Here is a 15,625-nt window from a genome sequence, read left to right as displayed (position 1 = left end):
TTTATCAAACTCTGAAATGCAGATTAAGGAGGTAAATTCTTTGGTAAGCTCAGGTCAAAGGAGTCAAGCCTTTTCTGTTTTCCTCATCATTTTGCCTCAATTTTCTATTTTCTTTGGCATCTATTTTTTTTGGTATTCATTATTTTACATTTGAATATTTGTCATAAAAAGTAAAATAAATTATATTTTCTTTCCCGTAGGAACACATCATAAATGACTCTGAAGTAAGACACTTTTATTTTAATAAAATACATTATATTGGCTCTGAATCTTTTCATACCACTTCTACATTTATAAATCATACATAGTATATGCTGCATGCTTTATTTTCTCAAAGTGAGCATCTACTATACCCAAGAATGTACGATGTTGTGCCAGGAAATGTATTAAATTGGAAGAGGGAATTTGCCATTTAAAATGATACTCAGCGAAGATATTATTTATTAAAATAAAGAGTAAAAATCAATATGTGCATGAGTATTTTAAAGCTCCAACAAAATCTAGCTTTCTTCATCCCAGGGTATGAGGTCACTCTCTGCTATGTCTAGGTTAGTCCTTGGGCAGAAAAGAATATAGTGCAGCAATTACTGAGGATCAATGGGCTATGCAACCTCATCTAAAAGTATAGAAAAAAAATCTGTTAGCCCATAATATCTGGTTAATCAACTCTCCCAAGAGACAAATGCTCTGTTGAATATTATAATCAATCTTTAAAAATATGTACTTGGGAACAAAAGTTATATTGACATGTAATTACAAACATGCATGACAAGAAAAACTAAATATTTCAAAGCGTGGATGTTTTCAAAAATAATGTAATTTTAATTTCGTACTGAAATTGGTTGCTGTATTTTAACATTTCCAGTTTATTCACATCAAAGTAACCCCAAGTGGTAGATGAAAATCAACACAATGCAGGGTTCTGGGGAGCCCAGTTCAATAGGGCTCTTCCTTCAAGGTTTCATTTTTATCACAAAAAGCCACAAACATTTTGCATTCTACTCAATAATATATTTGGCTTTGCTTTAATAAAAAAATGTTTCTAAGTTTCCAAGTACATTATTATACTTCCCACTCTAATACATTTTAAATGAAATTGACACTGCAAGACATGATTTATTATATTGGCTCTGAATCTTTTCATGCCACTTCTTTCACTTCTGAAACCAGGAGGTGACAGACCAGTATGAAAGTGTGGAACTAGTTTTCTTTCAATTCTAAAATCTCAGGATCATTAACACTTATTTCCACCCCCCACTCCCTCTTTTTAGCAAAAGATATCTAGCAGCGGTTCATCAAGTGAGGTAAATGATTTTGATGTTACTTAATATATCAATTAGAAAGTGTTTATGAAAGCTTGTTGTGCTATGAAGGCCATATACTCTAAAAGGTCCCATTATACAAAGTGCAATATTTGTAGTTCTTTCCTAATTTTGACACACATGAATATAGACCCAGCAGATAGAAGAAAGTAACTGTTCATCAGAGACAAAATTACAGAATTGTTTCTGGGAACACCATCCTATCTGGTTTTGGGGAACACCATCCTACTTGGCCATATCTGTTATGCCCAAGCCATTTGGTTTTTCCTAATTATTTTGCCCTTCTCAGATTTTGGTAGAATTCAATCATGTCACTAAAAATTGCAATAATGGCTATGTTTCTAAAGCAATGATGTAAATATGTTGCATACTGTACAGAAATCAATCATTTCCTGGTTGATGAGACTCTGGAATCCTTTTCTCCATGTTAAAGGGAGAAAAAAATGATAGGCTCAGATGGTGATTGGGTCCTTCATTTAACTTTAGGAGTAGACCCTCTTCCAGGTTACAAAATAAATCCATGCTGATGGTGTGGAGTTTATGTGAATTCAGGAGAGGCAAATATTTCACATCCAGCTTCAACTTCTAAATAACTTCCCTGGTGAAAGCAGTGAGAAGAGAAAAGGCATCCTTGAATATAACATGCACCTCAATTTATTCACCTTGTCTCAGGTATCTAGGAATTTGTTGCTAAGATCACATTACCACAGCTTTTAGCAATAGCATCTGGTTCATTAACATTCTTACATTAAATGTACAATACTGTCATAAAATAAATTTGTTTATTTTTAAATTTTTTAAAGGAATTTCCCACCAGCACTGAGGTGAGATATATTTGCTAAATTTAAAATATATTAATATTATCCAGGATATGTTACAATTTATTTAAACAACTTTCATGTTTATATTTTTTAGCAGAAGCACATTCCAAGGGAAGATGTGATCAACCAACACTATCTGGTAAAATTTCATGAACATGTAATCAAAGACAAATGTACCAAGAAATGATTAAGAATGTTGTATTGATAAATTATTTATTTCTCTCAATATCTGCTAAACTTTAATCCATAGTAAGCAGTCTAATAAACTGTTTACTGATTCCCCTCTGAAAAGAAAACTATTTTTTTTTGTCCCAGGCATTTAATTTATGCTTTCAGTTGAATATTTGTATTTTATAGTCTGCTTTTGGATCTGAGTAGCATAGCATTTAAATGTCAGTCTATGAATTTGGGCAGACTTGAATTTAACTCTAAGCCCTGCCTCTTCTCAGAATATGAAGTTAAAGATTTTACTTATCTGCTATAAGTCTATAACTTACATTCTAAAATAATAATGATAACGCTAAATATTAAATGATTTAAAGTAATTAATTCAATTCATAGCATAAAGTAAATGATTAATAAACGTGGCAAGTAGCAGAACTTCATAATTTTTTGCTAATGTTATCTAGTATTCTGATTTAATTTAACCAAAATTAAATTTTTGTAGTCAGAAATCAAAAACTATTTTCAATTTTCTTAATAATTCTGACATAAGATACACTGTAAGTAAAATTACCTAAATACTCATTTATATCTGCATTGAAATTTAAAGTTAAATTTAAGTTAAAGAAAGTGGTTTTTCTAATGTTTTTAAATGAAATAATTAAACTATTCCAAAATTTTTGTGGCATAAATAACACTAAAGTAGGATTAATAGTTTCTCATTCCTAAGTCTTGGGAAAGGACATTGTAGAATTCTAGAGTCAACACCTGAAAATGATGGGGTTGGACTGAATGGCATCCAAGTAATTGAGAATATTTTCCCTTTTCAATAGGAACAGTTGAACAAATACAACCAATTACAGCTGGTAATATTTTATTTATTATTAAACAAAATCATATTCTGAAGAATTAAATGACATTAACTTTTAATTGGGTATACTTTTAAATATTTTTTAAATTTTTCTCAAGAAATGATATATTCTAGCCTAGACCATTAACAATAATTGAAAAATTATTCATATAATTGCCTATATATTTACTGTAAAAGCTATTTCTATTTATGTTTAAACTAATGTTGTTGTAAAGTAGAAACATAGTTATACTCATTTTCTGGTGTTATTTTGAATACTGAATGAGTAGTCTGCTACTCAGCTCGCCTGAAGTCTGGCTTGGTACAAATCCAGTAAAATGTTCATCCCTCCTTTTCCTGCCCCCACCTACCATCTCTATAAAATTTGCTATATTCAAACTTCTGACAACATTATGAAGGTCTTTCATTAGTATCTGCATATAAACTATTTAAATTCTTTATATGCTGAGGGTATAGATGGATTAAAAACATACAATCAGCATAACCCTTCTATCACTATTTAGTTTTGATCCTTTTAACTATCATAAAGTCTTTCACTTCAGAGAACAAAACAAAGCAACAACAACAACTTCTTTTCGTTACAGTAAGTCAACTTGAATTAATTAGGATTTAAGGAAAAGGTCTTGTCCTAATTTAACAGAATAACATTTTCACATTTCCTTCTGTTATCAGTGTAGGAAGAGGAAAGGCAATAATGAATTAAATTTGGACCTCAATTGTTACTCTTGTTTTTGTTTCCAAGTTGCTTATGCTTAAGGTCTAAATAAATTTAAGTATATCAGTATCCCACTGAAATTCATTATTACTGACGTAGAAATTACCTGAATATTATATAAGGTGGGTGTCCCAAAATGTATACATACTTTTCTGTAGATTCTTTTAAATTTTGAAAAAGAACTGTATATTAACAAACACTGACTTTATAACCATTCAAATTGTGTATACATTTTGGGGGGACACTGTATTTTATTACCTTAGCTATAATAGGGCGAGGCTCTAACCTCCATCAGGGTTAGAACTATATTGACCTTGCTCTTAGTGTTCATAGTTGTGTTCCCAGCATTTAGCATAGACCCTGAATGAATGAAAATACCTAGTAAATGCTGGTTACTCATAAATGAATAAAATAAATACAGTAAAACAAAATGTTTTCTCTTCCTTAGGAAGCTCTCCAGGTCCAGGTAAGATTATTGGTTACACCTAGAATATTTTATTATTTTCTATATATGCTATGATTTTATAACATGTGCTTCTCTCTTTTTTAAAACAGAAATACATCCCAATACAGGAATGGTTGTACTACCCATATCTGGTAATATTTCATTTAAAAGTTATTCCAAGATAAAATTTAAATAATTAATAAATAGTCATGAACAGAAAATATAGCAGTCCTAGAAAACTGATAGGTCATTATTTTCCCCCGGAGTAAGAATTCTTCATTTTTTCCAAACTATACTAAGCTTAGCCTTTCATTGGATATGTTTTCTAAAAAACGATAATAAAAAGGGTTTTTGATATTTTTCCATATTGCATAGAATACAGTTTATCATAAACTTCATAGATTATGATGTACTCCTTATTGTCTAAATAATTTAGAATGTATTTCCTTTTATACAGGAGTAACTTCCCAAAACCAATGAATACAAACATCTCAAACTCAGTTATAATTGTACTTCCTTAAGTGAAGGAAATTTGAGATTTACGAGCTGACACTATTCTTTTGAAGAAACCATCTGGAAAGTTACTAAGTGTCTTTATCAAAACACTCTCTAGCCTCTGTGATCCCGTCATCTGTGAAATGAGTTTATCAGTACTGCCCTACATTCTATTGATTCCACAGTATTCCTGATTTTTTTAAGGCAATAGCCAGTTACTATGAAATTTGTGCTGCCAAAGCAATTCTGATTCTTGTGAATAGTGAGGCCAATTCCACACAAGCCACTGAGTCCTCCAACCACAACTTGCCATTAGTGAATCTGGTAAAGTTGGTTGAGATTGTTCCATATGTCTGAGAAGAAACGGCCTCCAGGTAATATAATGGCAAAATTAGTGCCAGTTCCCAAATCTCTAACATGAAAAGTATTTTAAATAGGTTGCTTCTTCCATGTTTGAAGTTTTAAAAGGTAACTCATTCTCTTTTTCCCCCCCAGAGAATGCCAACAATGAATCAGGTAAATCAGTGTGTGTATCTGTGCAAGTGTATGTGCATGCATGTGAGTGTGTGTATGTGTGCAAGTATAGTGCATGTGTGTATGTTAATACTGCTCAAAATATTATCACCAGTCACTATTTTGGGAAGAAACTATTGTACTAGTTGCATCATGAACTAGTGCTGTGCTAATATTTCTTAGCTATTGCCAACTATTAGACTCTGCTAGTTATAACACTGCTGTGGAAGATCAGATCTAAGTTGCCAAAAGAAAATGAATGAATAATTCTATGGCTATCCTTGAGTAAAGATAGTTTAAGGCAAACTTTTAAGTCAGGAAAATCCCAACTGTCTACTCATGTTGTCAAAATTTGACCTTTTATTATTCCATAGTGCTGTGCAGTGGAAAGGACATGAGTTTTAAATTTCAGGTCTGACACCTTCTAATCATATGATCTTAAACAATTTTTCTATTATTTTGAGCTCTTCTTTCTCATTTGTGAAAAATTAATATGTACCTATCAATTTATTCCCTCCACAAACTTTCATATTCTGATTTTTGCAGTTTCTTTTTTGTGTGTGTCTTCACTTTTAAAGGCAGTAACTGCATTGAATTCAGTGGCTTTTATTCATTGATGGTTCAACTTACATACTACACTAATTGAAATAAAGCATTAAAGAAAGTGATGGAGTTTCTCTGTATGAAATAAAAAAAAACATTTCTTCAAGATCTAAAACATTGAGGTCATCAATGAATTTTATGATAATGGTTCTTTACTACACATCAGATTTTACTCTCAATTTCTTCTCAAATTCTCTAATTACTCATTGGCCAAAGTAAGAGGAAAATAAAGGCAATTATTCAATTCATTTGGGTTCCAAGGAGTACACTGGTCTCAACTTTCATGTAATTATATAATAAAAAATGTGATAACAATATACATATTTTTTCTTCATGGCAATATTTGGTAGTAATAATTTACTCTGTCATTATATTCAGATGGATTTTAGTCACAAAATTATTTTTCTCTATTGAAAAACAAGCCTACTTTTACCTTGAGGTAAATTGATTTTATTGTGCTTATTTTTAAACCTAAATAATTTAATATAGATAAAATCTCTGATAGCACATTTCTTTTAATACTTACATAGTCAGGTAACCACAGCAAACCTTGAAATGCTTTAAAAATTTTTAGCAGCCCTAACTGATTTGGCTCAATGGGTAGAGCATCAGCCTGCGGACTCAAGGGTCCCAGGTTCAATTCCGGTCAAGGGCATGTACCTTGGTTGCAGGCACATCCCCAGTAGGGTGTGTGCAGGGGGCAGCTGATCGATGTTTCTCTCTCAAGAATGTTTCTAACTCTCTATCCCTCTCCCTTCCTCTCTGTAAAAAGTAAATAAAATATATATATTTTAAAAAATTTTAGCAGAAAATACATATCTTCTACATAAAAATAAAAAGAATTATATTAATATATAGAAATAGGGATATGGCATGCTAGATAACAGAGATACCTATTCCAAAATTTTAGAAAGGAAATAATTTAGCCTCACAAGTCTAGTGTTTAGAAGAAGCACTGGGCTAGGAGTTAGATCATGATGTTCTCTGTTTCTGGTGTTTCTGACAGCCAGCTGTATCGGATGAGGAGCTCTTCCTTAGAAATGAGTATCTTGCTCAAAAATTAAATTACAGAGCTAAGTGGCAACAATTATTCTTTCCAGTCCAAATGCCCATAAGTTTATGAATTATGTGATAGTTACATTAGTCACACCACTGCTTTTGTTGGGGCTCTGGTAATTGAACCTGTGTTAGTAATGAAGATTCTTGGAGTTCAGTACTAAAGAGTGACCTTAAAAAGTGCTTTAGTCAATGTTCCTCAGCTTCCCTAAAAGAGCCCTCTGATCCACCTAGTGAAGAGTTTGAATTCTCCTTTTCCTTTCAGAGTAATGTTGTCTTGTGATGCTAGAACAGCCACGTCAGAAATGAATGAAATGATTCATTTTCAGAGATTGAAAGCAGTTATTGCTCATACACTGTTGCTTTCCAATTGTCTTTTCTTCTAGCCTGTCCACCAGCTTGGTGCCCATCCCTATGCTGCTTGGCATCATCCCCCACAAGCCATGCAGTATGTTCTTTTCTCACCATTCTATGGCATCACTCATCCCATCGCCTCTGGGAATGCTGAAAAAACTATTATGCCAGAGTGGTGGTAAGTTTATTTAAATTACTACATATTGATGTTTTATCAAAGGAAATAAAAGAAAATCACTTACAGGAAATACCATAAAAACATATTTAGAATAAACAGAGCAAATCAATACTTACCTTATATTAGAGTTTTCTGAAATGGACATTGCAATACTTTCTGGCATCTATGACTAATGTTAATCCATTCCTCTGGAACAGGTAGAGCAGTGTTATTCATTCTATAAGTAAAATTTATTCTGATAAAGCTAAGGAAAAAAACTTCTCCCCAAACTAAAAATGTAAGAGATCTAATATATAATTCAACTTTCTGGTCCTTGCAGTTTTACTGGTCTTTAAATGCCTTCCTTTTGGTTATGCTCATGATATACATAAGAATGCAGTATGGGGAGTAGAGCACAGATTTTGCATCTAGACGTCACACATTTAAATTCTGGTCTTTTTCTTACTTATAATAATATAATGATGTTTACTTTTTATAACTCTGAAGGTGAGTAAATATAATAATCTTTGTTAAGTTTAGTGCTGGGAAAGCAGAAATAGTATGTAGTAGTAATGTTTTTCTTAATTTGGTAAGAATTTTATTGCTGACAACTTATACCACATAATTTAAAAAATTTTTGTTCCTTCAGAAAAATTAAGTAAATTCTCAGAATCTCCACAATTATGGCTCTTGGTAAGTTTGGAAATTACCTGTCTAACCATTGATCCTAATTCCTTAATAGTAATAAGGACAAATATGATTGTAGATTGTACAGTTTTTGTTCTGTTTTGTTTCCTGAAGTCTAGCTATGTCTGAACATATTAGCATATAGATAATAATTAAATTGGCTTGCACATTTGCAAATTTTTGTTTCATAATCTTATTAAATTTAAATAGCAACTTAAAATTGCCTACTTTTAACTAATATAATTTATAATAGGGAGACTCCTATACAAGCACAGGAGTGTGGATGTTACTAATTTTCCATGAATATGTGACTTTGAGACTCTGATGAACCCAACAGTGGGGTCCTGTTCTTTATAATCTGCAATGAAATTATAAACTAGTCACATAGTAAAACCAAATGTTTGTCTGCTACATGCAAATAAACTGAAATATCTACAGATTTTTTTAATTGTCTTCATCCCCTGTATAGGAGCTTCTAAGTGTGCATGTGTGAGCAATAGTGCACGCGTGCATGCTTGTGTGTGTTTGTGTGTGTGTGTGTTTGTGTGTGTGTGTGTTTTCCTCTCCAATGGTGAAAACTTCCCTTTAAACAGATCAAACAGGAAAACTATAAAACTCTAAACTATGTAGTATATTTTCCTTCTAATTGCCTTACTATAAAAATACTTATCTAGCAAGAAAAAAATCTCTCTAAAACTGAACAATCAAGAACAGTGGATATTTAACAGAAAAGCACATATATCATTGTGAGCTTCATCTTGAGATGAAGAGAAAATGAATATTAAATATATCATATAATAGTGTGTCTTCCCCTCAAGAATCTATAATAATAAAAGCATAATATGCTAATTAGACTGGATGTCCTTCTGGATGTCCTTCCAAATGACCTTCAGGATGAAGCTGGGGCTTCGAAGGAAGCTCTGGGTCTTAAGTGCTGGAGGGAAGCTGGGTGCTGGCAGCTGGGGGACGGAAGGCCTACTCTTGCATGAATTTTGTGCATCAGGCCTCTAGTATGCACTATAACTAACCACATATTTATTTTCCTGCTTACAGATGCTACTGAAAATATCATTCTCTAAATTTCTCCTGTCTACGCTGTGAAACCTCCCTACCCAGAGGCTTTGACTATTATTTTAGAATAGGACACTCCCAAATTGAGGGTAACTTTCCTTCTTGAGTTCTCTACTGTTCATAAATAGCATGTTCTTATTTTCCTTAAGCTAAATTTTCTTTAGAGCTTATTATCTAAATTTCAGTTGTATCATGACAGCATGAAGGCCACTGAATCAGAGGTTATTAAAGTCTTTATTAAGTTTCTACTATGGAAATTTTGTTTAAAAAGTATTTTAATTACTTCTTCTTTACATGCCATCATTTCAAATAATTGTGTGCTGTGACTGAGATTTTTTCTCTTCAATAAATTACATCTTAAGGCACAATCCAAGTTTTCTGTCTTTACTCCATTTAGCAGTATTTTTTTTTTTTTTTTTTTACAGAGAGGAAGGGAGAGAGATAGAGAGCTAGAAACATCGATGAGAGAGAAACATCGATCAGCTGCCTCCTGCACACCCCCCACTGGGGATGTGCCCGCAACCCAGGTACATGCCCTTGACCGGAATCAAACCTGGGACCCTTCAGTCCGCAGGCTGACGCTCTATCCACTGAGCCAAACCGGTTTCGGCCATTTAGCAGTATTTATATAATCCTTTTATGAGTCTTGTTTGTATGTAACATTCTGTTTTTATTAAATTACTTATGACACTTTCAATCCATTTTAATGAAAAAAAAAGTTAAAATGTCACTTTTGTCTGATGCTGGGAAAATCATAAATTGGGTCCAAGATATTTCATTCTAAGTCAGCTGTTTATAGAATGTTTCTGATGAGGAAAAAAATATTTCCCTGAGAAGAAGTGGAGTATGGCAATTGTGGATGCACTAGAAATTTGAACCACCTGGTATTGCAATTTATCATCTCAGCACACACACAGTCATCTAGTATCTGTGGTGGGCATTGTCCTCCAGACCCAAACAAAGAGCTATGTTTCAAATAGTTACTTGCTCTTCTATTCTCAAAGCCCAGATGAAAGTTATTTTCAACACAACCTTTCATGGCCTCTTAAGAACTATTGCATTTTCCAGGGCATAACACACAAGTGGCAAGGCTCTTATACCATAGCCTAGGAGTCCTCAAACTTTTTAAACAGGGGGCCAGTTCACTGTCCCTCAGACAGTTGGAGGGCTGGACTATAGTTTTAAAAAAAACTATGAACAAATTCCTATGCACACTGCACATATCTTATTTTGAAGTATAAAAACAAAATGGGAACAAATACAATATTTACATTTGCATGTGGCCCGCGGGCCGTAGTTTGAGGAGCCCTGCAAACCATCTAGTTGGTTATCAGTTCTGCATCCTACCAAATATACATATATATGAATAACACAGAAACATGAAATTTTTGTCTTTAAGATGGAAAGCCATTTAACATTAGGTCTGCTTTCTCTCAGTGTTAAGAAGTACAACTCAAAACAACTTGTTTTTGCAATCTAAAGCAGGTTTGTCAACATGTTCAGACTACTAGATCTGCAGCAACTTAATGAAGGATGCAGGGCTCTATGCCTTTATAAACTGTATCTCTTAGCTTCTGTCATCATCTTATTTTCCAAGGCACCAAGGTTACTTGATACTTCCAGTATCATGAATCCTACAGGAATAAAGTCATCAATTAAACGAATGCATGATGAAACTTGGATAAGACAGCCATGTTTCCTGCAAACTAAAGTTGGTGCAAGACTAGAGCAGACTATTCCTTCAAGCAGTCCAGTGTGGTAGAAACCTCTATTTTGTAAAGATAAAAGCAAACCATCAGTGGTGTTACTTTCTCCTTTTTTTCAGTCTTAAAATCGGAATGGAGAAATAGGCATTTGTCAAGTTACTATTGTTATTCTCCAAAAAGCAATTGCAAAAGCCAAATTGGGAAATAGTGTAGTGATATAGTTAACTATCCTTGCATCTTTTGGGTTTTAACAGTTACTGAAAATCCCCTAGCTCTGCAAAATTATTACTATAGGAGACAGGTTTCTTACCAATGTTTTGTTTTGTTTTGTTTTGTTTGTAACTAAGCCTTGTGTTGAGGGCTGACCTTCAATAGATTGCAGTGAGGGAACTGCTCTGCTATAAAGGAAACCCCAACCCAGAAGCAGGTAGTCTAAGAATGATTTAGCATCAGGTTGGCCACCAATGTACCTCCATGACCAATGGAGAGTCCCCATTTCCCAGGTCCAGGGCCCCAATCTGAACCTGTGATTTCTCTGGTACTGATCAGGATTGTCAGTATTTTTTTTTTTTACCTCTTTACTCTATACATCAGGAGGGAATATGGGGATTTGACCAGTTTCTAAGTCCATCTGTTTAAGTATACACTCTGAATTAATGACTAAGCATGAATGGTTCAGATTATAACTAGATTTAGAAGTCAAACTCTAAGGGCAGCACCAGTTATTACTTGATTTAAAAAACAACAACAATATGAACAGCAGATCATCATGAAGTCTCCATTCCAAATAATGAGCAGCAAGACAAAAAATGGATCACAGTGTTTAAGAAGAATGGATAGTTTTCTTTCTACAGGCAAATGCCCCAAAACTCATAGGTTGAGGGCAAGGACTAGGGTTGGTAATATAATGTTACTATAGTATCCTTCAATTTTTTTTTCTATTGTGATGGACTTTATTTTTTATTTTTATTTTTTTTAAATTTTTATTTTTTATTTATTTTTTATTTTTTTTATTTTTTTTATTGCTTAAAGTATTACAAAGGGTATTACATATGTGTCCATTTTATCCCCCTGCCCTAGACAGTCCCCTAGCCTCCCTTATCCCCCAGTGTCTTATGTCCATTGGTTATGCTTATATGCATGCATACAAGTCCTTTAGTTGATCTCTTACCCCCCTACCTCCTGCCCCCCAACCTTCCCCGGCCTTCCCGTTGCAGTTTGACAATCTGTTTGAGGCAGCTCTGCCTCTGTATCTATTATTGTTCAAAAGTTTATAATGGTCTCTATTATCCATGAATGAGTGAGATCATGTGTTATTTTTTCTTCATTGACTGGCTTATTTCACTTAGCATAATGCTCTCCAGTTCCATCCATGACGTTGCAAATGGTAAGAGTTCCTTCCTTTTTAGAGCAGCATAGTATTCCATCGTGTAGATGTACCACAGTTTTCTAATCCATTCATCTACTGATGGGCACTTAGGCTGTTTCCAGATCTTAGCTATGGTGAATTGTGCTGCTATGAACATAGGGGTGCATATATCTTTTCTGATTGGTGTTTCTGGTTTCTTGGGATATATTCCTAGAAGTGGGATCACAGGGTCAAATGGGAGTTCCATTTGAAGTTTTTTAAGGAAACTCCATACTGTCTTCCATAGTGGCTGCACCAGTCTGCATTCCCACCAGCAGTGCACAAGTGTTCCTTTTTCTCCACATCTTCTCCAGCACTTGTCGTTTGTTGATTTGTTGATGATAGCCAGTCTGACAGGTGTGAGATGGTACCTACAACTTTGACTTTCTCTTCATACAAAGCATCTAGATTCATAAATTGATTTTTATTCAGAAATTGGAGGTGGGATGGGTCATCAGTCTCTCTGACAGTAGCTTGAGCTAGATTTCTGCTCAACAGAATATTTTTATATTTACATATTAAAAATAATCCTGATGAGACTTTCATTAAATTTTTTCTAGGGTTATAATGATTAGCCTCGCACAGAGATCACTTCTGGTTTGATCATTTCTAATGCAATCATTACTGCCTCCACTAGATCCCTGAAAATTTTAATTATCACCTTGCTTCAGGATTTTACCTGCTATCACTTGGTTTGGTGACACTAGGCTCTTTCCATCTTTCCTGAGGTCAGAAATGAAATTGTAAATACTGTGTGTCTCACACTAGAGTTCTCAGTCAACTGTAATTGGGCTTTAAGGGCTGTTCTTCATGAAGAAGATTAAGGGATAGTCATCTCCACTTTGTCTATAGACATGAGTAAGTGATGTGTCATTAGAATTAAGCATACCTACTGCAGGTATTTTAACGTATTTCCCTTTCTATTATCGTTACCAAACTACCTTCCAGAGCCTGACAGATAAAACAAATCAATGAAAAAAGGTTGCAAAAAATGATTTTGATAGTGATCTGAAGGATGTACATCTTCTTTTTTGGCTAGTCCTTCCAAATCATTGTTGCCACACAGAAGTATATACATCAAGAGTGACTAGATATAAGGAGAAACTAGAAATATAGACTAGTGCATAAAACCTCCTAATATTTATTTTTTAAAATTAAATATTTATTGTTGAAAGTATGACATATGTCCCTTTTTGCTTCTATTAATCCCTTCTAGTCCCCTATCTCTTGCCCCAGGCTTTCACTACCCTATTGTCTGAATATGGTCTGTTTTGTAAAATAAAAATGCACAGTCACCTTCTCTTTGTTGGCCAAATCTAGCCCCTAAGATACTAGTATACATATTCTACTTACATTAAGAAAGGAATTTTCTAGGTTTTTTTGTATACTTACTTCCAGGCCTTTTTGAGGTTAAATCCTAGTTATAGTGAAGCACAGGTAAACAGAGGGAAATAAAGGCAACTATTGGCTATAGTAAAGAAAAAAAAATCATGATTTCATCATGAAAGAGACTCAGTGAATGTTTCAAGATCATTTTGAAGTTGGGGGTTCCCTAATGTTCCATATTTTCTAATATATTTTAATTTTTTCCAATAATTGGGATGCTACTTTTCTAAATTTCACAGGACCTACCAAATTATGTCATTTTAATTGCTGTAGATTGAATGTTTCTCCCCCTTTAAAGTCATAGGTTAAATGCTTAATCTAAATGGGTTGGTATTCAGAAGAGGGGAATCTTTGGAGGCAATTAGGTTATAAGGGTGGAACTTTCATGAGTGGGATTAGTATCTCTCTGCCAAGTCAGGATCTAGCAAGAAGACTGCCATATTGCTCTCTGCAAGCCAGAGAGAGCCTTTATTAGACATCGTACTCCCAGCCACTAAAACTGTGATAAATAAATGTTTGTCTTTTAAGCCACGGTAGTTTGTTATAGAAGTCTGAACTGACAAAGACATGTAATTGTGTAAGTCAACCATTCCATCTTGGATTTTTTTTTTCCTTCAAAGAGCTTCATAGAAATGTACACTTAAAACTTATATGATCTTATTAACTAATATCAACCAAATAAATTTGCTTTGCAAAAAGTGAAGTCTATTAACATAAGCAATGAAAGATCTGCTAGCACAGACCATGGAATTGATTCTATTCTATCAGGAATCATATGGTACCAAGTGACAAAAATACCTCTTATATAAGGTCTGACAACAAGAAAGGAATTTATTAGTTCATGTAACTAAACATTCCAAGAGTAAAGATTTAGGAACTTGAAAGTGGCCAATAACTCTTTTGTTTAACCTTCAACAGAACACTTCTTTGGACTAATTTAATTGGCAGGTTATAGAAAAGATGGCTTGCCCAATTTCAGAACTTTATGGTCAATTCAGGTCCTAATCCCAGAATAAGTAACTACATTGCAGCTTCTATGATTGTCCCAGAATCAAGAGAAGAATGCTAATTGGCTATAATTGGATCAAGGGCCAATTGATCCAATTGGATAACGGATTGTGGTAGCATGATATTCCTGGACAGCAACAAATACTCAATTCTTCATCCAAGAGTCATTAAACTTTTCTTCTTAGATATTAAGATATCTTATCTAATAAAAGAGTAATATGAAAATTAGCCATCACTCTGTCACTCCGTCAGAAAGATGGTGGCGCCACAGAGCTGGAGTGAGCAGGAGGCTTGGGTTGCCCCGGCGATGGAGGAAGCCAAACTTCCCACCTGCCCTGGACAGCACTGGGCTCTGCTCAAGGCTACAAAGTTTCAATTATAGAAGATATATAAATCCCAGAAAAAGAAAAAAGGAGAGACTGGGAGCTTGGGTCACCAGGGTGCAAGGCCAGCCTGAAAACAGCCATCAGCCACTCAGCCAGGCTGTCCACACCCCCATAGGGTGAAGGTCCCCACTGAGGGGCTTGACCAGCCTGCAAAGAGCCATCATCCCCTCACCCAGGCTGGCCAGGCACCCTAGTGGGGACCCCCACCCTGAAGGGGGTGTGTCCAGCCTGAAAACAGCCTTCAGCCCGTCACCCAGGCAGGCAAGACACCCTAGTGGGGAACCCCACCCTGAAGGGGGTGTGGCCAGCCTGAACACGACCCTCAGTCCTTCACCCAGGCTGGCCAGGAACCCCAGTGGGACCTCCACCCTGATCCAGAACACCCATCAAGGCAAACCAGCCGGCTTCCACCCATGCACCAGTACTCTATCTTATAGAATAAAAGGGTAATATGCAAAT

The sequence above is a fragment of the Myotis nattereri genome (assembly GCF_964212035.1).
Source record: "Myotis nattereri genome assembly, chromosome: 1".
In the NCBI taxonomy this organism is placed as follows: domain Eukaryota; kingdom Metazoa; phylum Chordata; class Mammalia; order Chiroptera; family Vespertilionidae; genus Myotis; species Myotis nattereri.
The sequence above is the reverse complement of the archived record's forward strand: the minus strand, read 5'-3'. Positions refer to the sequence as shown.